Raw genomic sequence first — 25,843 nt, forward strand, 5'->3', positions numbered from 1 at the left:
AAGGAACTGGTACGTTATGTGTTCCCGACGCCAGCTGTGTCAAGCTGTGTTTCCTTTTGGGAAAGGAGCCTTCTGGGAATTTCTACCTGCAGCAAGTAGAGACAAGCACAGAAAAGGATTCTGTTCTACCTGTAAACATTTGGATGCTCTCAAAGGGGAGCAGGCATCTCTAAACAAATTGAAGGACAGGTAAGCGAACAAGGTGAATTCTTAACACAGCCCCGGTTGCTTTTTAGAGCCAACACAAGGGATTCTCTCCTTAACCTAAAAGCACCACTGAAGAGGTATTTCAAGATTCCTTTGAAGCTATTTCTGGGGGGAGGGGGGAGGAATGGGGAGGGAAGTACTCAAAGAGAGAAAGAGCTATTTTAATGTACTGCTTTTGGGCAGACATTAGTGCGCCCTTGCCTCAGCTACAGCTGAAGTCTGACAATGAATTGAAAATATTAATCCAGCAGCCAACTCAGCAGATGGGTAAAAGGCCCCTCTAGCTACCGAGACACTAAAGGAATGGGTTACAAATGTTAAGTCAGAAGGCATACATGATGATCCCGTTTATTAACTTGTACAGAGGAGGAGACAGAAGAGGACACCCTGCTTTTACTCTCACAGATGTTTTTCCTTTTCAGGAAGCTGAAAAATGGCCCATATCTGCAGGATTTTGCAACTCTATTCACTGAAATTGCAGTAACCGCCGTATTTGTTAACTTACTGCAATTTTCCATTTCTTTTCCATTAAACATGCTCAGCACACCTTGCAGAACTTGCCCCACATGCAGCACGTTCCTTTCTAAGTGAAGGTACATAGAGCAACATGGTATCTCCAGAAGGATGGGAGTGAAATCTGATTTCATTCACATTTAAATTTGCACTTTTCAAAACAATACAAGAATTGAAACGGTCATCCTTTGAAATTTGCACTTTTCAATATTTTGCAATGCAAGTCTGCAGCCAAGTCAAGTGTTCAAAAATCCATAAACCAAGGTGAAGTGTGCAAAAACATGAATTTATTAGTGAAAATGACGTGCAGATTGCACTAGGGGAGATAGCTTTGTAAAAATGCGTAGACTAGGCAACATTGCATGCAATCATATGTGAGGAAAATGCCATTTAATTTTCATGAGGATTTTAAGATTTTAATAATGAAAAACTGAGAGATATTGTCAAGTTTGTCCATCGTTAGAAGACACAAGGAGGCATTACCTCCAGGCTCAAAAGAATGCGAATGAATGTATGGAGTAATGAGGAAAGTTAAAAACTAAACTTCACTTAAATTCATTTATACCTGTCATCCCAGGCCTCAAGCTGCCCTCTTTCCCTTTGCTCCTATTTTATCTCCCACCCATATAAGTGTTTTGCTAGTTCTTTGAGATTGGACTTTATGCACAAGACAGGCACCAGAGCCTGGGGGCAGCCACTGAGAAGGCCCTCGCTATTTCGAGCTCCTGTCAAATACTCAATCTAGTCTAAAATATAAACTGCCTTAGCTTTTGACTATTGTTTTACAACAGAACAGGGATCAGAAACATCAGGTCTGTGTGAAGGTGCGTAAATGTGTGTAGAAACTGGCCTAGATTACAAAGGTAATATTTACATTTCTGTTGCTCCACCCACTTTTTTCCTCTGGCCCCGCCCCTCAATGACATGTGGCTCCCAGAAGGTTGCCCAGGGAGCAATGTAGTCCTCTGTGTTAAAAATGGTTCCCTACCTCTTCGATAGAAGTTTACTTTAGAAAAGTTTAGTCTTGTGCTGGTCCAGCAGAATGGGATTTAAACCAGATAAGAAGGTATGTATGAATCGATTTCTGTTGACTTCTCAATTCTCATCCACTTGCTTAACAAAACAACTCACCAATGCCAATGTAAATCAGTCACTCTGGTAAAAAACAACAACAGCCTAATCACAAACTTAATAATGAAACATTCTAACCTGCAGTGACTCAAGAAACCATGATCTGTTATATTGTATGAAACAAAGTGATCCATTTGTCATTCGTAAGCACACACTGAATCAGTCTCTCATGAGAACAAAGATCAAGATATAGTGAGAGGGATTCAACATTCTCACCTGTGGGCAATGAGCTCTTTGTGTTCATAATTGTGTATTACAGTCTGCAAGAGTTTATTGGAATTCACAGTTTGGTTCTTCCTGCACTTTTAACCATTGGGATGTTTCACGCATTGTGTAAGATACAGCACGTGATTAGCATGGGTAGGTGGAAAGCTTGCAGCAAGTTATCAAGAGACTTGGTCCAGTAAATAGTACTAACATACCATCAATCTTCCTAGCTATTAACTTGACCTTGTTTGCAAGAATGATGCCATGTACAAGAGAGGAGCATTTGGATATATAACCAACTTTATGACCTGTTATTTTTATACACAGTCACCCTCAGCCAATAGAACAGGTGTGTGCTTAAGGGGTGCAGAATGCATTTCCGTGGCCTGAACACCCTGATCCAGAAGCTGAGTCAAACTCTGGAATGCAGCCAATAATTCATACAGGGGCAGGAGGATGACCAGAGGGTCTCATCCAGAACGTGGCAGCTAGACTGGTGACTGGGAGCGGCCACCGAGACCATATAACACTGGTCTTGAAAGACCTACATTGGCTCCCAGTACGTTTCCGAGCACAATTCAAAGTGTTGGTGCTGACCTTGAAAGCCCTAAATGGCCTCGGTCCAGTATACCTGAAGGAGCGTCTCCACCCCCATCATTCAGCCTGGACACTGAAGTCCAGCACCAAGGGCCTTCTGGCGGTTCTCTCACTGCGAGAAGTGAGGTTACAGGGAACCAGGCAAAGGGCCTTCTCGGTAGTGGCACCTGCCCTGTGGAACACCCTCCCACCAGATGTCAAAGAGAAAAACAACTACCAGACTTTTAGAAGACATCTGAAGGCAGCCCTGTTTAGGGAAGCTTTTAATGTTTAATAGGTTATTGTATTTTAATATTCTGTTGGAAGCCGCCCAGAGTGGCTGGGGAAACCCAGCCAGATGGGCGGGGTATTATTACTATTATTATTATTATTATTATTATTATTATTATTATTATTCAATCTTCTGCCTTCCCACAAGCAAATTCTTTCATTCGCTTGTCCATTCCTTCTCGCATTTCAGTTTAGATGCTCCTTTTTGCTCAGCGATCCTCAAAGTGCTAAATAACAATCAAAAGCAATAAAGCTACTCTATAACGAAAATAATAATACCATATATGATGATGATGATAGATAGCATCATAGTACGTAACTCAATACAATTTATATCTGACTTAACAAAATGCTCAGATCATGCATAGAATCCAACAAGGGTACTTCAATGTTGTTTATCCTACTTGATAATACCATTACAGTGGAACCTCTGGTTACGTACCATTCTCCTTACAAACGCTTCAGGTAACAAGCTTTGCTAACCCGGAAGTAGGTGCCAGGAGTTTCCTGCAGCCAATCAGAAGCCGTGCTTTGGTTTCTTAACATTTTGGAAGTCTAATGGACTTCTGGAACGGATTCTGTTTGACTTCCGAAGTACAACTGTCTTCTTATTATCCTAATGCACATATACTTTTCAATAACCTAATATATTCTGTTTAAACTCATTCCAAATATCACTGTATTTATCCAAAGAAAGTCTGCGTCTATAAGCTGTCCGTTCATATGTTGCCAATGTTGTCATGTCGTCAAGCCATTGATTAGGGGGAATTGCATAACATCCTCTTGCACAAGTGCATCTTCCCTTGAACTAGTGATGCACGTGCAGCTCCCCTCTTCCGTTTACCTAAGTCAATCTATAGTCCATATTTTTTGCATTTGTTAGCACAGAATGTAGCAGAAGGCACAACTGGTCCCAAACCAGAGGTTTATTATTAAGAAGAAACACCAGGACCTCACCGATGGCAAGCTAGAGCACGATCTCATGGAATAATTAAACACTAGACAAGGAGTAAAGCCACACAATGGAACCAGCTAGAGACAGACCTATAGTAATTACCAAATCAAGCATGTGGCCTCTGAGAATGGGTAGGAGCATTCATGTGTTACACCAGCCAAAATGAATGCAGAAAACATGCACAGTCTATGAAAAGAAGTCAATGCAACACAGAATTCATACAAGTTCACACAAACACACACACACACACACACACACACACACACTGCCTGGTAATCAGCTACATAAAACTTGGAATTTCTCGGTAAATAATATTTATGATCAAATGTGGGAAATGCAGCAATGCCAGAAAGCAATGCCAAGGGTAATTTATTCACTTGCTACTGTTTCTTTACTCTGTTTGTCCTTCTACCACTGCCCAGGGTAGATAGTAACCAGTTCTCGAAAATGCAAATTATAATTTATCAGTAAATGAAAAATCACTTTTTAAACAGTTCAGTGGAACATACATCACTTCTGTTAAAAAGTGAAGTGAGCAACCCAATAAAAAAAAAGTAAGCTTGATGTCTAAATGATCAACATAGTTCCCAAGTGTTTTTGGGCTACCTCCCCCTTGGTTCTATAAAATCATTCCCTTTGCCCCTTCCCTATAAAAAGGATTATTCAGAGTAGCAGTTTACATGACCCACTAAGGAAAATAACAGCACAATAAATTTCAAAACAGTAACCATTAATTGCATGTTTATTCAAAATCCAAATAAAACTATTTAGTTTAATTAATTCAGCAAAATGGATGAACTTGGTCTTGTGATAGTCTGATAGTCATTTGCACCTTCAGTGAGCCTGTGCCATCACCTTTGCCTCTTAGTACCCTGCTAAGTAATCACACTGTCCTCCAGGGGGCAGCACCACCCACTTTGGGAAACACTGGTCTACAATGCGGAGTGGCAGCACAGATATGTGCAAAGAAGATTTTACGATCTCCAACCGTAAATCTTGAGGGTAGTCCAGCAACACTTCCTTCCAGCCTCAGCCCAGTATACCTGAAGGAGCGTCTCCACCCCCATCGTTCAACACTGAGGTCCAGCTCTGAGGGCCTTCTGGTAGTTCCCTCGCTGCGAGAAGCCAAGTTACAGGGAACCAGGCAGAGGGCCTTCTCGGTAGTGGCACCCGCCCTGTGGAACGCCCTCTCATCAGCTGTCAAGGAAATAAACAACTGCCTGACTTTTAGAAGACATCTGAAGGCAGCCCTGTTTAGGGAAGCTTTTAATATTGGATGAATTATTGTATTTTAATATTTTGTTGGAAGCCGCTCAGAGTGGCTGGGGAAACCCAACCAGATGGGTGGGGTATAACTTATAAATTATTATTATTATTGGTAGTAGTACTATGCTAGCTCCCTTGCATAGCAGAGTGACGATCACACAGCTTCACGTTGAAAGGATCAAGTTGCGCACATCTGATAAAACACTCATGGAGGCAGTAAAACTCAGTCAAGCATTGTTGTTGTTTTCTAAATATTTTTTACTTGATTTTACAAGTGTAAAATTATAACAATATCAAATACATACTCGGATTTAGAGATTTCTCTGAATCTCAAGACTTCCTACCATCCCCTCCATGGGTCCTATTGTCAGCGTTTTCAACTGCATATTATTTCATCCTCCACATTTTAAGTCTATCCATATTGTCCAAAGTAATTGTTACATTACAAGTGTTGTAACGATTACTTGGGACAATAAGGATAGACTTAAAATGTGGAGTGTTGTTAAAATCCTGCTAATGTTTTCATTTGCTTACAGTGGTCTCTTAAATGAATTATAAATCTTGCCCATTCTTTCTTGAAAATTTTGTTTTCTTGGTTCCTGAAGTCCATGAAGACATGGTTTCCCGCCCCCGCCCCCCCCCCCATGTTCTACCTCACAGAGAAGCTTCTATGGTATTTCAAAAGGCAGTGGGTGTACTTCGGAAGCAGCCTGACTGCTGAAATAATGTAATGTCTGGTCACCTCCAAGTTCCCCATCTCCTCCTAAACTGAAACACTGACTGCCACTGTTTGGTGTTGCCAACCCTAGCATTTTGGTCCTCACTGACCAAAGGTACTTGTTTCTCAAAGGGCAGCAAGTTTATACTGGATTAGCAATCATTCACTTTTTCAAGGAAGCCCTGTTCTTCTTCTTCTTCTTCTTCTTCTTTTTAAAAAGGCTTCTCAGTACCCTCACAAATTACAATCCCCACGATTCTTTGGTGAAAGGATGACTATTAAACAGGATGATGATGATGATTTCAGTTTATTACCTGCCCTTCACCAGCAGGCCTGAGAAGAAGGTTACAATTCAAAATTTAATATTAAAAACAGTTCAAATAAATTACAGTCACGGGAATAGGGTGTGTCTTGGTACATAGAATTGCAAGAGGGTTGCAGTGTAAATAAATATGCTCAGCGTTATGTCCTGTGCTATTTTCTTCAATGGAGCAAATGGCCCCATTTTAAAATTTACCGATAGAAATAGGCAGGTTTAAAGAGGAAGTGGATAAACACAAGGCCTCGTAAATCTCATCTGTTCTCCAAATCACAAGGCTGGCTTCTAAAGACATGATTTGTTATGAAAAATGAGCCGTGTGACTTATGAGCCCAAGAAGTCGCTGCATTGTGAGTTGTCGCCTGCTGTCATGGTGGCAAGAAGACTTTTATCTTTCCAAATCAAGACGCCTGTGTTGTACCCTAAGTCTTGTGAGTTTACCATTGATGATGAACTCGTGAGAGGGAACAGCCACTGAAACAGTCTTTGTTATGATGTATGAGCAGTTACCAAAGCTTTGGAGTACCTTCATGTGTGTGTGTGTGTGTGTGTGTGTGTGTGTGTGTGAAAGAACAATCTAAATCCCCTTTGCGCCGGTGCGAGCTTGGATTGGGCAGGGATGCCCCTCTTCCCAGACCTGTCAGTCTTTGCCTGCAGAGCTCCCCCTACCATTGGCCAAAAAGGCAGGTGGGCAAATTGAGTTGGGCAGAGGTACCCCTCTGCCAGTCCAGCCACCAAAAAACCCTCAAACTGGGTGGGTCATTCAAGGATCTGTTGGATTCTGAACTGGCCTCACTGCTATCCCATAATGATCTGCTTGCCCCCACTTGTCATATTCAATAGGACTGTGGGTGTAGTGTGGCCTCAGCACTCCTTTAAGTCCCTCCAGGCAACAGCCAAGGTCAGAATTGCACCCTAAGGTGTTAGCTAGACAGTCCTCACTGGGCTGTTGATGAGCCTTTAGTCTTCAAAGACTGAACCCATGAACAACCCTTAGGCTACTTCTCCACCACCATGTCATTAAAGCACTCAAGTCAGCGGTTTTCAAAATCTGTTTTAGGGAACCCTGAGGTTAGAAGCATGGCAGGGATTTCTTAATGCTTACGGCAACAAGCTTAGCTCAAATAATGAAACTGGGCATCAGTGCTGAATTTAGGGTGGTGTCAGTGTGCCCGGCCGATAGGGTGCAAAATTGAGAAGATCCATAATTGAAAAGATCTATGTGGGAGTGCCAAATTATGAAAGAATTTCAAAGTCCACCCCGGCTGGGCATCTTTAACAGCCTTCCCCTGCAAATGGCAAAGGCAAAAGAGTGCTGGGTTCATTCCAGGTACATTTTACATACTCTTGTTTTCAAGTACGGCAATAGTACGGCTTAGCAGGGCTGTCCAGTTCCTCATGAGAATGATGATTCAACACTAGAATACGTCCCAAAATTTGCTGCGACGTGCGGCGATTCCTCAGCATTCAAAGGATTCCTGAGATGCAGAGTGCCTGAAAGCTATTGACCAATGCAAATACGATACAATACGATAATCTTTACTGTCATTGTCCCATACAGAACAACGAAATTGGAAAGAAAGAAAAAATCTACATAAGACATTCAAAACCAACAAGCCTACTATCCCAGCTATCCCAACCTGGTAAGCCCCCTAAAAACTCTGATACACCATTTTTAAAATACAATATACTCCCATAGAAACTCCTTACACTGCATTTAAAACCAAAATCACATTTGGATAGAAACTGTTTCTCAGGCGGCTAGTCCTAGTCTTTATAACCCTGTACCTTCTTCCAGAAGGCAGAAGAGATCATTATCTACTATGCTCAGTTGCTAGTTCTGCCTTCAACATATGCAACATACCATGTTGCGTATGTTTTTCCATGTATAAGACGATATTTGGCCCCAGTTTTTTAAAGTTTAAAATTGGGGGTCATCTTATACACAGAATGTTGCAATTAAGTATATAAATAAATACAGCACATGCCACCGTCCATATTCTTCCCCCCGCCCTAGCTTCCCTTCACTATTGGCCTTATGACAAACCCTGGTCTGGTACTACCCCCCTCAGCAGCCCCCACACCGGACATTGTCCCTTGCACCCGGTTCCCTCAGACCCCCCATTTCCCAAGCGCACTCACTCAGGCAGCTCTGGCAGTCACAACTCCTCAATCAGTGTTCGCATCTGCCGGCGCTCATGGAGTAAATGCGGTGCATACCATAAATACTGAGACAAAAGTGCAACACACAGGCAGGAGAGCTGGAGCTGCAGCTACAGTGGAGTTTGAGCGGACAGGAGCAGCTGCCATTACACAGCTTGCCCCACTGTTTAATGTTTAAATACACAGTAGTAAATATACCAGTGTTTTGAATACAGTGGTACCTCAGGTTACATATGCTTCAGGTTACATACGCTTCAGGTTACAGACTCCGCTCACCCAGAAATAGTGCTTCAGGTTAAGAACTTTGCTTCAGGATGAGAACAGAAATCGGCCTCCAGCGGCGCGGCAGCAGCAGGAGGCCCCATTAGCTAAAGTGTGCTTCAGGTTAAGAACAGTTTCAGGTTAAGTATGGACCTCCGGAACGAATTAAGTACTTAACCTGAGGTACCACTGTATTTAATAAAATATCAAAGGTGTTCTTTTGGTGTTTATATTTATTTCTTAATTTTGGGCTCAAAAAATAGGGGTCGTCTTATATGTGGGGTCGTCTTATACACAGAAAAACACGGTAATTTGTTAGAACCATCACAGCATCACATGTTGAGTTGATAAAATGTGATGCCACCCAACCCAATATGTATTACAGAGCAAGTTTTCAAAGCCTCGGGCACACTGAGGGGAAGAAAAGAGAAAAGAAGTCCATCACCCTGGCCTAGCCTCAATTCCAAAGACCCTTATTTGGTCCTATCAACCAGTGTTTGTCTTGTGCTGTGATGTTAAGACATTGTGGATTTCCCCCAACTCTACTCTACATCACTGGATGCCAATTTTGACAGAGGTGAGAAGTGGGAAAACTCCAATGCTGTGAGTAGGGATAGACGGGTTTGTCCATTTCAGTTCTCTAAGTTTCTCTTTCTTCCAAGCTGTCAGGGAACTGCCATCGGAACTAGAGGAGGAGGCGAGGCCCCACAACGATGCTGGAGAGGGGCCAAGCAGGGAGAGAGGCAAGTCTCCTGTTGGGGAAGAAAATCAGCGCAACACCAGGGATAGAGGGGGGCCAATGGGGGAAGCAGAGAGCAGGCTCCGGGACTCTTCACTGGACACCAGCGGGGAGAGCACAGGTCCTCCGCTACCCACGCCCTCCCTGCGCAGAAGACTTCCGCGCAGGGAGAGTAGGAGGCAGCCAATTCCAGTGGTGGTAGCTGGTTGGGGGTGGGGCCTCAGCCTAGCTCAGAGGTTGGCTGGTGGGCTAGCCTATCAGAACAGCCCACTGAAGGAGCATCTCCACCCCCATTGTTCAGCCCAGACACTGAAGTCCAGCTCCAAGGGCCTTCTGGCAGTTCCCTCACTACAAGAAGTGAAGTTACAAGGAACCAGGTAGAGGGTCTTTTTGGTGGTGGCGCCCTCCCTGTGGAAGGCCCTCCCATCAGATGTCAAGGAGATAAACAACTATACAACATCTGAAGGCAGCCTAGTATAGGGAAGTTTTTAATGTTTGATGTTTTGTTGCTTTTTTATATATTCTCTTGGGAGCCCAGAGTAGCTGGGGAAACCTAGCCAGATAGGCAGGGTATAAATAATGAATTATTATTATTATTATTATTATTATTATTATTATTTATTTATTTAAGATTGGGCCCCTGATGCCTGTTAACTCCCTGGTGGTTCCCCCAACCAGCCAGGGGAAGAGAGCTAGCAGACAGCAGGAAGACTGCCCAGTCACATGATCCTCACCTTATACCGTGCCAGCATAGCTTATGACTGTAACCGAGGGATAATAAAGGCATGGCCTGGTTTTCCCAATTCTGTCTCCATGCCTGATTGCTCCTGAGTCCTCATTCCATATGCACTGAGCTCAACGTAGGTCTTTATCAGTCTGGTTTTAGGCACAAATGCAGTATCTATGTGTAACACAGGAATTTCATGCAGCGTCTATGGAGGCATCAGCCCAGCTACCACCTATACATGTGTCCACCACCTATACATGTGTCCATGGCTTCCCATGTGAAGTGACCACACATCACTTATTCCATCCGGTGCATTTTTGAAATTCTCGCCATGAGATTTTGATGAGCGTGCAAGTCTGTGAAAGCATCTCGTGTGATACAGGGGGCTACTGCTGGATCATTTTTTGGTTGGCCTTGAAATGTTCCTTTTAATTACTCCCCATACTGTTTTCGTGTCTAAGCTTAAAGACTATCTCAGGGTATTAAACATTTATATCCACTCAGAGTTTCCAAAGGGGCCTTTCTGATGTATATCCATGCGCATGTAGCCGTACGTCTAGCTGGCTGTCATGCTAGCATTTTCTGACACTTCGCATTCTACTGATATCATCACAAACCTTGAATGTTTTTCCTTCAGCCACTGGAGACCAAAAGTAGCTCTTGATCAATTTAAGTTTCAAAACAGCTGATTTCTTCTTCTTCTTCTTCTTCTTTTCTGCTGCTGTAGCAAAATCCAGAAGAAATGAACCCAGGCTAGCGGCTGTGGTTAACCATATTGTTTGCAGTCTGTTATTGAGTGTATAAATATAGGGCAAACAGAAATGACAAACACACATACGCTGGAATCCTAAACCAGCTTAGATGGGAGCAGCGTAGGCTAGGCCATTTGGGCAATTGAAGCACCGCCCCACCAAACTGAGTCTGCCCACTTGCCTGCCTTCTTTCTTGAAACTAAAAGAGTTGGCTCTCCTTGTCATTGGCTATAGCTCCACCTAGTGTTGGACCTCCTCCCCACCTTTTGCCCTACTAGTTACAATGGACATTCACCACCACTGCCTGGAGGTAATCCTTAGTGGGGCTCACATCTGACATGAATCTGATTCCACTGTTAAGTTGCAATCCTAAATACACTTAAAAAGCTCAATGAAATTTACTTCTCTCTCTCTGTCTTTTACATAAGAAATTTTCCAATTTAATAATCCAATACAAACCACATTAAAACATTCCAAATTACAATAAAAAAGATAAATTAAAATGCCGAATTTTATATCTTTGGGTGACTTCCCATGCTCTGAAGTTCACAAAGTGCTGATCATCTAATATCCCATTGCATTTCTTAATGAATCAATAAGGCATTCTGATGTTAATCCTTAATATAATTTTCATTTACTTTCGCAACCACTGGTCTGTTCAACTTTTGCCTTTTTAATTCTGTTTGAAATGTTTTTCCTTGGTGTTTTCAACCGTCCAGCAATTCCATTTTCAGTTTCTGCTCACAGGAACAGTTCTCAGTACAGATGCTTAGGATTGTACTATTAGACTGCAACCCTATGCCCACTTTGACAATGGAACAGTTTCCCCCGGGAGGTTGTGGACTCTCCTTCCTTGGAGATTTTTAAGCAGAGGTTGGATGGCCATCAGTCATGGTTGAGTTACTTGAGATTCCTGCACTGCAGAGGTTTGGACTAGTTGACCCTTGGGGTCTCTTCCAACTCTACAATTCTATGATGATGATGATGATGATAAACCAAAATGGACAGCTTTGTCCATTCCTAGTCAGACATACGTTAGGCAGCTACCCCACCTTTTGAGGCTTATAGGAAAACCCAACCAAGGACATCTGGGGGATTTCAGGAAGTTCAGGCATCCAGAAAGGATGCAGAATGCAGACTGTGGCGTTTGCCCTCCTATGTGTGTAACATCATACTGGGTTTATAGGGAAAGGGTTAACCAATGGGAACCCAGGGGGCAGAGTTAACTGTGTATAAGTTTTAAGCACAGAGGTTTTTAGAGAGTTGTGGTTGTTGAGAAGACAGTCTGGTGTTAGGAGAGACAGAGAAGATAAGTCTGAGTTGGGCTAGTCTGGTGTGAGAGCGTGAGAGGATTTGTTAAGAGGAGTCAGTCAAACAGTTGAGATAATTCAGTCAGAAGGTATTAGGAAGGTATAGGCCAGTAAAGAAACTAAAGTTAAGATACTGACAGGAATATTATCTGAGAAACCATAAACTTATTAATGTTTGTAAAATAAACTTGGGTTTTTTTGGTTCACTTTTAACAACTGACTGGACTCAGTGTTCTACCAGAGAGTAACTGGTTGGTGGCAGCGGGGAAGCGAGCACAGTGGTGGCACAGGGATCAATAGACCATTAAATGTCCGGGGACCCTGTGTGATCGCCACACAGACCACTAGAAAGAAGATTTGCATAAAAAAGGAAGGATCTTGCAAAACTCCTCAGCCACATAGAAAGTAAGGTAAGCACAAGAGGGGGAGACTACCCCTATCCATGAGAATATCACCAAAATCTTCACGCATTCCCTTCTGAACGTTCTTCAATTCCTTTTCTCCTTAATTGATGGAAGATGGCAAAACAGCAACAACACGTTCATAAATTTTTGGCATGGCGCTCCTAAAAACAGACCTCAGAATTTCATTGCCTGATCCTTCTGAACATGGAAATGGTTAGGTATTTAAATTTGTTGTCAGGATATGCAAATGTCGGGTTTGTGTGTGTGTTTTTTTCTTCCATGCATATGTCTGGGTCTTTTGTGTTGGAGGAATAATAATAATAATAAAAGATTCTGGTGCTCCAGCCATGCACAAACACTTCAAGGTCCTCAGCAACTTGAGCATTAGAAGCCCATTCATCCCGAAGCCTTGCCAGTTAGTGAAATGTCAGTGGATACCAATGGCAGCAGCAAAGGAAAGGTAGAGAAACATTCCTGTGTGCTAAGCTAGCTGACAACCCTCTCAGCAGAACCGGCGTGCAGGAACTTGAAGAGTGACCACCCACGGTGGCATTTTCTGCATGGAACAGAAGAAGCAAGACCTGCCCTGGTGCACTTTATTGAAATGAACAATGAAAGAGAGAGACTGGTCAAAAAAGGCTGCCTGATTCTGGTGTGTGTGAAGAGCTTTCTCATGAAAAAGTTAAAGCAATTAAAAAAAACCTTAAAAAAACAACACCCTATCATGATCCAGCAAGACATTGCTATTTAAATGGTTGCCGGCTTGTGCCTTATTTGATGAGTGCTCTGTGAAGAAAGAAAGAAAGAAAGAAAGAAAGAAAGAAAGAAAGAAAGCTCTTGATGAGTCACAAGTACAAAATGTGCTGCGTACACACTTCATCTCGCTCTACATCTACACTCCCAGATTTAAAACCAGCCTGAGTAATTCCTTCTGCCCAGGAAACCTGTGAGCAAGACCAGAACTTTCGCACCAAGAATTCTCAGCACTAGACTACAATTCCCAGTATTCTTTGGGGTAAGTCGTGACAGTTAAAGGGGTATAAAACAGATCACGGGATAATTCAGAGCAGTGGTGCCCTCATTTCAAGACAGTTATTGGCATCCCTTGCAAGGCAGCAGTGGTTTAGGATAAGAGGACACAGAGAGCCAGTGTGGTGTAGTGGTTAAGAGCGGTAGTCTCGTAATCTGGGGAACCGGGTTCGCGTCTCCGCTCCTCCACATGCAGCTGCTGGGTGACCTTGGGATAGTCACCCTTCTCTGAAGTCTCTCAGCCCCACTTACCTCACAGAGTGTTTGTTGTGGGGGAGGAAGGGAAAGGAGAATGTTAGCCACTTTGAGACTCCTTAGGGTAGTGATAAAGCGGGATATAAAATCCAAACTCCTCCTCCTCTTCCTCTTCTTCTTCTTCTTCTTCTTCTTCTTCTAGATGGGCCATCTTCCCAGGTTGACAAACCCCATCTGCCCCTCACTTCCATCTGCAGCATGTGTAGAAACCACCTTCTTGACCATTGGGTCTCAGCTGCTCAAACTGCTAGAGCCTTTCCTTACCTGCAGGGGAAGTCTCTAATTCACAGAGGGTTTGAGACCCATCGGCTACCCTCACCTGGTTTAGCCGGCCAGTTCCTGGGGTGTGGCCACTGTCGCATGCTGACAGCTTCTAGGAGCCACAGGTGAGAGCAGAGTGAGGGCCAAAGGTGGACAAACTACACCAGAAGGAGTATGGCGTGCCCCCCACCAGAGGTACTGCTCTCCCAACACCCCATACACCCCTCTTAACACCACAGCATCACATCATTGCAGAACAGTAGCACTTCGTTATTCACTGCCAATGTATACCTCAGTAACAAAATGCAAAAGGTACTGTCACACCGCAAAGTGACAGCTATACAAAATATTATTCATGTGACTTTTTGAAGGAGGGGGGAACCTACAAGTCAAGTTCTGACCATGGATGTAGTTCGTTTTTTCAGTACCAGTTCAGGTTGTTGATTCACCAAACTTGTTATTTGTTATTTAAAAAATGATAATAATATTCAAATAGTATTTGACTATTTAGAACTGGCAAAAATGACACAGAAAATAAGAAATCAAAAAGACATAAAGTTTAATAAAGAATGGAATAAATTTATGACATACATGGAAAAAGAGGTAAAAAATCTAAAAATCACAGTAGGTGTGACGTAACACTTGTGACGTAAAGAGTCTTTTGAGGAAAAGAAACTGCAGATAAAAAATCATATAATATATTCTGAAACCGAGATGAAGGGAAGTCAATTAATGTTGTGTGTTATTTAGTTATTTAGTTAATGTAAGTTAGTTAGTTGGTGTTTTATGTTAGGTGATGTTTTTTCTTTTGTTCTTTTTATTATTATTATTTCTTTTATTTATGTACTCCTTTTTTGTATGTATGTGTTATGTATGTTTATTTCTTCACTTGTTTTAATGTTGGATGTAGCAAACTGAATTAAAACCAATAAAAAAATATGATAATAATATCATTATTATTTATTATTTATACCCCGCCCATCTGGCTGGGTTTCCCCAGCCACTCTGGGTGGCTCCCAACAGAATATTAAAAACAGAATAAAACATCAAACATTAAAAACTTCTCTAAACAGGGCTGCCTTCAGATGTCTTCTAAATGTCAGATAGTTCTTTGTTTCCTTGACATCTGTGGGAGGGTGTTCCACCGGGCGGGCGCCACTACCAAGAAGGCTCTCTGCCTGGTTCCCTGCAGCCTCACTTCTTGCAGTGAGGAAACCATGAGCAGGAAATTGCTCAGGCCATCTTGCCTCAGGGTTACTATCTGTCCAAGTGAGGAGATGACCGTTTGCCACTTCCTGCAGTTAATGCAGCTTCTGCAGTTGAATTCTAACCCCCCTCCCCCTGAAAAAAAACCCCTATGTAATGTTAAAACTTGAAATCTGAACGGAATGCAACTTCACGCCGTGCGCTGTGCTAGAAGTTAACGAACCAAAAATTGATAAAGCTTGAAGGATTCATCACAGCTGCAATGTACTTTTTATTGATTATTTTGCTTCCTCCCCTCCACATCACCTCAGACATATTTTCGGTGTGCAAACTGGTGTGATAGTTTTTGCCCGAGGCTGTGGAAACAGGCTAGCAGATAACAACTTTTATTGTGAAGCAAATGATTGGCCCATTTCATCTGCAGACTGGAGAGGCAACCCGTCCAGTCCTTGTCCCCCTGTCCTACCACCTTCTAGGTTAGAGACTCCAGGCCAGAGTCCAGACTCCTCCTTGAGGACACCTAATGTATTTTAACTGAGGTCACACCAGTTCAAATTAAAACGTTATCACAAAAATATATCATTATCAATAATACATTAATTAATTAATTTTATATGCCGCTTTTTATCCGAGAATGACAGGGTGGTTTACAATATAAAAATACAAAAATTTACCACATGGTAACAAACGATAACTCCCCATAGATTGTTTCATTAGTCAAAGGTCTGAGGGGAAAGGAATGTATGCATCTGACTCACATATTTAAGTAATAAAATACAAGTAAAGCCCTTTTTTGTTGTTTTTTTGGTTACATTGATCAAATCTTGCAGAGTCACATTAACACACTATATGACACCAGCTGTGCAGCCTGTGTAAATTGGGTTAAAGTAGCATAGGGGGGAAATCAAGGGAGAGGCAGGCTAAGAATAAAATAATGAATGTTTACGGCTAACATAGTCACCTCAACAGTCAGTCAATAGGAAAGGAGTTAAAATGAGCACACATTTCAGCATTAATACAGTTCAGCACGTCAAAGATGACAGTGGCTGAATAAAGCATATGGAACACAATGTCGTCATATTTCCAAAGTTTCTTTTTTCTTAAGCAGGATCAGGAATAGCCACAGAAGCACACTGCAAGCAAGACAGCTTTGCAAAGACAGAGAGCATGTGAACTACACGACAGCTCAGTGCACAGTTTGCATGTAGAGAATTTCTTCCCCATCCCTAATTCCTTAGCTGTCCTAACAGATTTTATTATTTTTATTTTTAAAATTTCTATATTGCCCTTCATCCGAAGATCACAGAGCAATTTACAATATAACAACACAAAAATACATACCATAATAACAAAGAAAACCAGTAACCCGTTTTTTAAAAGGTCATAGACAACTCAGTTATGTGACCCCCGAGCCAAGGAGATAAGTAACTATAGAACCTCTAGAGGTCATCTGGAGCCAGCCCTGTATAGGGAAGTTTTTTTTTAATGTTTTCTTACGTTTTTATATATGTTGGAAGCCACTCAGGGTGGCTAAGGCAACCCAGTCAGATGGCTGGGGTATAATAATGGAATTATTATTATTATGAAATCGGAGGCCCCTATTTTCTTTGGAGAGTATGTATCCCTGCATTAGAGGATGTCGTTGAAGTCAGGCCCCACCAGCACAATGCATTTAAAACAGTACAGACGAACCTCGGAAGTCGAACATAATCTGTTCCGGAAGGACGTTCGACTTCTGAAACATTCGACTTCTGAGGCACGGCTTCCAATTGGCTCTTGCAGCCCTGAGTGCTCACTGGAAGGACAGATCATGAAGCTGAGGCTCCAATACTTTGGCCACCTCATGAGAAGACTCCCTGGAAAAGACCCTGATGTTGGGAAAGATTGAAGGCACAAGGAGAAGGGGACGACAGAGGACGAGATGGTTGGACAGTGTTCTCGAAGCTATGAACATGAGTTTGACCAAACTGCGGGAGGCGTTGGAAGACGGGAGTGCCTGGCATGCTCTGGTCCATGGGGTCATGAAGAGTCGGACACGACTAAACGACTAAACAACAACAACAAAGTAAGTGGAAGCCATTTGTCTGCCACGTCAGACGTTCAGCTTCCGAAAATTTTTCGAGAACTGACACACTTATTTCCGGGTTTTCGACGTTCGGGAGGCAAAACGTTCAACTACGGAGGCGTTCGACAACCAAGTTTTGACTGTATCATTCCACTTTAAACAGTCATGGCTTCCCCCAAAGAATCCTGGGAACTGTAGTTTGTTAAAGGTGTTGAGAGTTGTTAGGAAGACCCTGTTCTCCTCACAGAGGTACAATTTGCAGAGTGGTTTAACAATCAACCACGATTCCCAGGGAAATCTGGGAACTGTACTTGATACTGCTTTCAATGTATGGTACAGATAGAGCCTAAGATTCAAGTGCCAGTCAGTCAGTTTCTTCACAAGGAATTAAAGGGCAGGTTGTGATATTTTGTCCTTTGCCTCAGGCAGCAAAATGTTATGGGCCTGCCCTGTATATTTGTGAGCATGCGAACAGAAGATGGTGACACACATTGTACTAAATGCCACAAACATAACAAGGAACCTTCAAAGCAGCAGCACTTGGTTAAATCATCAAATGAGTAAGCCACTGCTATCCTTATTCGCGCCTAAGATTTCACAATCTAAACCCCACATTTCCTTAGGTTATCTCTGTTTCTATTACCGAAGTCACCCAACCATAAAACATATAATGCAGGCAGTTTCTTTCAGAGAGGAGCAGGAAGGCAAAAATTGTATATCTAATCTTTTGTGCATACAAGGGAATGTTCCACAGATGGAAGAGTCAAAGAAAATTGCAATTCCTTGCTTTTTAGCAAACCTTCATTCTCAAGCATTTCATAACCTCCTAAAGTAACACTGTGGTTACCCAAAGGAGATTGTATGTAGAAATAAAAGAGCAAACCTCTTGTTTCCTTCTGAGAGCCTGGCTACATGTTACCCTCGCCATGGGAGGGCAGCCCCACCAGATGAGAGCTGCATTTGTGGGAAATGCCAAAGGCTCCATTACAGAGAAGGAGTTAGGGGCTAAGATAAACAGAGGGGGCTGGCCTTCTTGGTGATTCTAATCTCTCTCAGAAGTTTTTTGGGGGGTGAGCTGGGTGAAGGCATTCTCCGTGGCAGCCCCTAAGTTGTGGAATTCCCTCCCCACAGAGATGCATCTCACACCTTAATTATGTGGTTCCTACTGCATGCTTAAGACAGTTCCTTCCCTTGGCCTTGTCCATTTTTGTTCCTTGTTTTGGGGTTGGCTGGCAAGCCCCAGTACATGGCTAGAGGTTCCATTCAGCATGGTGGGTCACAAGTTGTGCAGACGCAACCTGAACTCCAGTCTCAGAGAACAATGATTCCTCCTTGGAGCTGGTCACAGAAAAGTCAAAAGAGACATAACTCCCTGCATGGTCCTGCGACCCATTAGTCATCCTAAGAATCCATGCCTAAACGCCTTTTTGTGCGTCTGCCCATCCGGCCCCTCCAGCCCCTGTTTCTTCTAGCTGAAGAAAGCCACCTGTGATTTGCTAGGGAGTGGAATGCTTTCATCTTAGGAGCTGCCCAAACAGATGTTCCATCTCCTGGCTGAACTGCTGAGGACTTCTCAAGAGGGAGAAAAGGAACAAACATAGCCCATCTCCTTCAAACCCTACAAAAGTGCTGAATAGACACTGGCAATTATTGCTGTGCTTGCATAAATCTGTCATGTTTAGAAGTTCGCTGCCATGATCCTGGTTTCATGATTTGTAGTGGTCTTTTCAGGGCTGGGCAGAAAATAGACTGGGGATTCAGTGCTAGATCTCTGGTTGATTTGCAGAGGATTGGCAAGGGTACTTTTATTCCGCCTTCCCAAGGTTTCTTCACCTGTTAATGTCCACGTTTTACGTTATCTTTCACATGGTGTAAAAGCCGCTTCTGGAAATCTAGTGGAATCTAGTGGAAGTTTAGCACTCATTTCCAGGTTGATTGTTTCTTGGAAAAATCCATTTGCAACACCGTTAACCACAGCAGTTTTGCATTGTAATTTTCTGTGCTCTGTGGAGGAGTTGCAGTAACGGGAGACCATTCTCCGTCCATCAGTTTATGTACCTTCCCCTAAAGGGCTGTGTGCATATCTCCCACTTGGACTACTGCAATGTGCTCTACATGGGGCTACCTTTGAAGGTGACTTGGAAACTGCAACTAATCCAGAATGCAGCAGCTAGACTGGTGACTGGGAGTGGCCGCCGAGACCATATAACACCGGTCCTGAGAGATCTTCATTGGCTCCCAGTATGTTTCCAAGCACAATTCAAAGTGTTGGTGCTGACCTTTAAAGCCCTAAATGGCCTCGGTCCTGTATACCTGAAGGAGTGTCTCCAACCCCATCATCCAGCCCAGACACTGAGGTCCAGGGCCTTCTGGCTGTTCCCTCGCTGTGAGAAGTGAGGCTACAGGGAACCAGGCAGAGGGCCTTCTTGGTAGTGGTGCCTGCCCTGTGGAATACCCTCCCAGCAGATGTCAAAGCAATAAACAACTATTTTACTTTTAAAAGACAACTGAAGGCAGCCCTGTTTAAGTTTTTAATGTCTGACGTTGTAGTGTTTTTAATATTTGGTTGGAAGCCGCCCAGAGTGGCTGGGGAAACCCAGCCAGGTGGGCAGGGTATAAATTATTATTATTATTATTATTATTATTATTATTATTATTATTAAGCTGGAGACAATGCCTTCATGGAAACAGCTTTTGCTCTTCCCACTTCACTTCTCTCCTGGTTCTCAGAGACGGTGGTGCAGAGAAGGATGGGGAAGCCCCTGGCCCCTCACTTGCCTGGTCTGCCTCTTCCTCCTCTTCCTCCAGCTCTGATGCTTCCCCTGCCTCTGACTCTTGCTTCCTGACTGGTACAGGTCCCAAAAGACCACCGCCCACCTCTCCTGAGTGAGACTCCAGCCCTGTTTCCCCCAGGGCACACTTGCCAGTCCCTCAAACACACAGACACACACACACACAAATTATAGCTACGCAGCAAGATACCAGGCTGCTATTGGGCAAAGTTCTTTTGTATGAACTTCTTTTCATGTCATCCCCAGCTCTTCCCAAAGCGTCGCCACTTTCAGACTCTTTTCAGCACATTTGTCAATGCTGAAGCAATACCCCTGGGCCACGTTGGAGAGTCTGCCAGGGGTCACTTGGAAGGCTGCCCAAAGCTGTTGTGAAATGTGCCCTGTCTTGTTGGGCCCTTCAATGCTACATAACCTTCCTGCACCCACGCAGAGATGACCCGTATGTTGCAAAGGAGGAAATCTAATGAAATCTGGGTTGAGTGCTTTGCCCAATAAGAGCATTGTTAGGAGCAGGAAAACCGGGGGGTGGGGGGATAGCATCTGTGGCTTCCACAATACTCCACTGTTTGTTATGGAAAGCTTGTTAATAGGTGAAGGAGACAGGTGAGGTTCAGCAAAGACAGAACAACATATATGCACATGGTGTGTTGCCGAATAGCTGATGTGGCAAAAGAGCAGTCTGGGGAAGAAGGCAGAAGGTGCAAGTAAAACAAGATAGATTGCCATTTGCTTCTGATGCTTAAATAGATAGAGGGCTAGCTGGCTGAATTAGTCCTACTTGGGCCAGCGAGGAGGCCAGGGGAGAATTAGCTATGGGGTCTCAGAGCGGGTAATCTTCATAAAGGGGGGGGGGAGAGAAGAGAAATAAAAGATCAGGCTGAATTCAAATTAAAGTCCAGGTGGAATAGCTCTGTCTTACAGGCCTGACAGAAGGAGGTTAAATCCTGAAGGGCCCTAGTCTCATGGGACAGAGCATTCCACCAGGTCAGAGCCATCACTGAAAAGGCCCCAGCCCTGGTGGAGGATAGTCTGACTTCCTTAGGGCCCGGAACCTGTAAACTATGGTTATTCATGGACCTTAAGGTCCTCTGCGGGGCATACCAGGAGAGGTGGTCCTGTAAATATTAGTGTCTAATAACCATGTCCAAGGCAGTATTCTTCTGAGCACCAGTTGCTGGAAACTGCAGAAGGGTCCTACTTGTGGGCTTGCTATAGGCATCTAGTTGACTACTGTGAGAACAGGATGCTGGACTAGATGGGCTCCTGGCCTGATCCTGCAGGGTTGTTCTTAAGTTATGCATCTTTGGTGGATTGGCTGGTTTCCCTGCAATTCCCCACCCCCCTTTTTTTTGTCAGAGAGGTAATGCGTTCCATTCCTGAGACCACCATCTCACCTCCCAGGCTGAGGACCTGCTAGGAGCTCCAGGCCTAATGGCATACCACCTTGGAATGGGCATAATGGTGCCATGAAAATGAACAGACAGTATTCGGAAGCCAGTAAAATATTAAGAGATGGTCACTTGACATCAGGTATTAAATGTTAGTAAAACAGCATGTGAACATAAGCGTAAGATTAATCATAAGCATCTCCCGAGGGTGAAATTCACCTTAATGCCAGGAATCAGCAAGTCAATGCAATGTCTCAAGTACCACTTATGTTCTTCTTGAGGATTGAAATGTGACTGAGAACTGCATACGTTTTGCACAGAGCTCTCCGACTTCCACTCCAAATATATCAAAGTGCTTAGCAACCAACTTCATTAATCATGCCCAGAGTGCCAATTTTTAAAATTTGTTTCCTAAATGTCACCTGTGCAAAAAAGTTTGTGCACTCTTGTAGCAGTATACAGATGGTCTTCCATATATTCTGGATATGCAAATAGGTAATTTTGAACATTTTTTTTTTTAAAGTCTGCCTTCTCTCTGTAAATGCCAGATTGCAGACCCAGTAAAGGTGAGCCATATTCCCGTAGCAGAAACAGAAACTATATGCCAACTAGCTATTTCTGCCTCCAAGATAATCAGTATGCTCATATGATGAAGTATGTAGCTCCTTTAACCTGTAGATTTGTTGGGACTAATTCCAGAACGCTTAGGAATTTGGATGCCTACTTGGTGTGTCCCCCTCCCCTCTTGTGCAAGGGAAAAGGAAATAACGCCATGTGCTAGCAGATGTACTTCTGGAGTACCACGATAAATGGAATAAAAAAATGCATCTTTCAGCAAGCATTACAAAATGCCAGGGAAGTTTTGGGTGGTGGCTAAGTGTCCAGTTGAGACTGGTAGGACAAAAGGCAGGGAGCCCAACTGTGGGTGGAGTCAGAGCCAATGGCAGGCAAAGCCAACTAATGTAGTGTCATGGACTGGTTGGATGCAAGGGAATGGTGGAAGGAACCAGCTGCAGAACCACTGTAGCCTTATTGGAGTTCACGGATTGGGTCTGCATTGCTCCCGGCAGGGAGGAAGGAAGTCAAATGACACCGAGGGTTGGTTCAGAGAAAGAGTTCTTTATTTCTGCTCTCCGGAGCAGCAGAAAGGCACTTGCGTGGTCAGTCCACAGCAAGTCCAAAGAAATGAGAAATTTCATGCAGTATATATATCCTCCAGGCACCCTCTCCCCCAGGAATCCAGCCACGTCAGCTTATACACGCAGGTTGACATCACAGATGTTCCTGCTCTGGTACTCTTAACCATAAAAGGGCTTTCCTTCCTGTATTCCTGACCATAAAAGGGTATTCCTGTTCCTATATTCTTTTCTTGGTCACCAACTTCAAGAACATACTCTGGTGCTGTTCCTGGACTAGGTCTGTGCGTCAGAGTGTGGTCAGGACGTAAGATAAGACCTAGACATGTCATCCCTACTCCACTGGAACAGCCAAGGTCATCCGTTGCCATGACTGATAAAGGAGAGAGCTTTGTTTATACAGCTGTGTTCTTGTTATGCATTTGCTCAACAGCTCAAGTTTATGCATTTTAGAAATGCTTTCTTGGAGAAAGAAGAAAAGGGGGGGTTGGGGTCCTGTTTCAAACTGACTGCACAGAAACCCATTCCTTCACCACTAAGGCAGGCATAGGCAAACTCCGGCCCTCCAGATGTTTGGGACTACAATTCCCATCATCCCTAGCTAACAGGACCAGTGGTCAGGAGGAGGAAACTGACAGCCAGTGCCACCCCCTGGATTGGATGTAAGGAATGTTAGTGCAAAAGAGCAGCAGACGTTTTTCAGTAAAGGTTGGTTGATCTGGGCAAAGGGGGCACTGTCCCACCAATGTCAGTCTGCCCTCAGCCAGCCCTCGCCTGCCTTCTTCCTTACACCCCCCACTCTCCATTTTGGGGGACTCAATTTTAGGAAAATGAGGGGAGATGGCCCAAAGTTGTTGAGCCTCTCCCCCCAAGCAGCTGGGGCAGGAAACACTCCCTAGATTGTTTTCCGTGCGCAACGGCATCAGGAGAAGTTGCGCTCCCACCAGCTGACCCAGGGTGCGCCCTCCACTCGCTGCGGCATCGGGGGAAGTTGCAGTCCCACCAACGAGCTGGCTGGCTGGCGCCACTTCTCCCCCCACATGCCACTATCTGTGTATTGGATGACCCCAGTTTTTTGACATGATTTTTGAGTCAAAAAACCTTGTCCTGTATACCTGAAAGAGCATCTCCACCCCCATCATCCAGCCCAGACACTGAGGTCCAGCATTGAGGGCCTTCTGGTGGTTCCCTCGCTGCGAGAAGTGAAGTTACAGGGAACCAGGCAGAGGGCCTTCTCAGTAGTGGCGCCCGCCCTGTGGAACGCCCTCCCATCAGATGTGAAGGAAATAAACAACTATTTTACTTTTAAAAGACAACTGAAGGCAGCCCTGTTTAGGGAAGTTTTTAATGTCTGTTGCTGTGATGTTTTTAATATTTGGTTGGAAGCTGCCCAGAGTGGCTTGGGAAACCCAGCCAGATGGGCAGGGTGTAAATAAATTATTATTATTATTATTATTATTATTATTATTATTATTATTATTATTGTCATCTAATACATGGAAAAATACAGTAAATGCAGGACCCAGAAGAGGAAAGGGTCACTTCTTACAGGTGGTCTTCCCACTAGCAAATGAGCAGTCTCTTTAGATCACCTCTCTCATCCCAGAAAGGACACTGCTCACTCTAACAGTTCAGGTCTCTGAGCCCAGAGAGAGGGAGAGAGTCAAGTGCTTCATTCCACCAGGTACGCCATTGGGGACTGCATGAGTCTAGGTGGCTCAGACTATATAACTTCATTGAAGCTTAGAATTGTAGAGTTGGAAGGGATCCCAAGGATCATTTAGTCCAACCCCCTGCAGTACAGGAATCTCAACACACACAACCCCCCCCCCATCCAATTTGAAAGCATACTGCTTAGCTTTGCAAATGTGCTAGCAGTTTTCAGGCAGGAGTCTTCAAGCTGCCTCGGGTCCCTCTGTGTCATTTGTTGCAATCCACACCTTTATTCCTTCAGCAGAACTTAAAATCATATAGAGATACAGAACATTAATGTGCACATAATGATGTTATCTAGAATGATTTCACCAGCTGCTTAAATAGCAGGAAGCCTGTCTACAATACAAATCAGGCACAATGACATCTGTATTAAAATAAATTCAAAGATGCATCTCATTAACATTTACCAACTCAAATCTAATTTTGGATGCAGCCAAAGCAGAAGAAGAGACAAAATGTCTAAGGCTACAATCCTAACGCCACATAACTGGCATGTTAATTTGGTCCAGAGTTAGACATTTTCTGAAATATACATTTATAGCAGTATCATACCACTGCAAACAGACGTGGCTTCCCCCAAAGAACTCTGGGAACTAGTCTGTTAAGGGAGCTGAGAGTTGTTAGCAAAGTCCCTTCACAGAGCTATAGTTCCCAGAATTCCTTGGGAAGATGGATTGATCGTTAAACCACTTGGATCAATATCAATTACATGCCTTTAATGTTTAGAGCCACATGTGAGAAACCTCCTTGCCAGTTATACTTTTGGATTTGGATTGGCTAAGTGCTGCAGATACCCGGTTGGCCGAAGAACAGTAGGTGGACAGAAACGTTTGCAGAGTTTATCTGAGTTCCAATAGAATAATGGAATGTGGTGGGAACAGGAAAGAGTGTTTAACTCTGTAATTTTGGAGTACGGGTTAAAAAATTGCTTGACATGCTCCTTGGAAGCGCTGTGCCCTAGCAGCCCTCCACTGGACGTTACAAAGTCATCTATCATTCCTACTTTCTTAACTCACTAGTTTACCTTAGCCTTTGCAACCTTGAATCCCCAGGCACCTATTTTGGACCATACCTGTGCTGGTCTCATGGGTTAACCGTGAGGCAAGGTCCGAGTCCAGTCCGAGGTCAAGGGTGCAGTAGGGAGGCAGTCCATCAAAGCTGAAGCTGGGGCCAAGGCAGAGAGTCGGGTGATGTCAGGAGCTCCGGCAGGACAGGGTGCAGGCAGGAACTGGCTACCAACAATGTTGCTCCCGCAACTTGGGACTGGGGCTGGCTGGCTTTTATCTGCCCCGAGGCATAGGGCAGCCCCGGTCCACAGGTGACTCACCTCTCCTGGCCTGGAGGCGAGCACTCCTCCTGTGAGAACTTAGTTCCCTCCGCCTCTCTGCCCTGAGCCTCTGCAGCTCAGGAGAGGCTGGAGGGTTACCGGACCCAGAGGCAACCTCAGCTTCCCCTG

At 43.9% G+C, this 25,843-nt stretch overlaps 1 long non-coding RNA gene across 1 annotated transcript in view; it reads left to right on the forward strand.

The window, feature by feature from the left end:
- Window positions 1–19,687, forward strand: part of LOC310753146 — a 218,317-nt gene extending 198,630 nt beyond the window's left edge. The window contains exon 4 of the long non-coding RNA XR_014543229.1: window positions 19,675–19,687. This is a non-coding gene — a long non-coding RNA (uncharacterized lncRNA). The remainder of the gene's footprint in view (window positions 1–19,674) is intronic.
- Window positions 19,688–25,843: the final 6,156 nt, after the last annotated feature.

This window comes from Podarcis filfolensis, assembly GCF_964270895.1.
Source record: "Podarcis filfolensis genome assembly, chromosome: 17".
Classification (NCBI taxonomy): Eukaryota; Metazoa; Chordata; class Lepidosauria; order Squamata; family Lacertidae; genus Podarcis; species Podarcis filfolensis.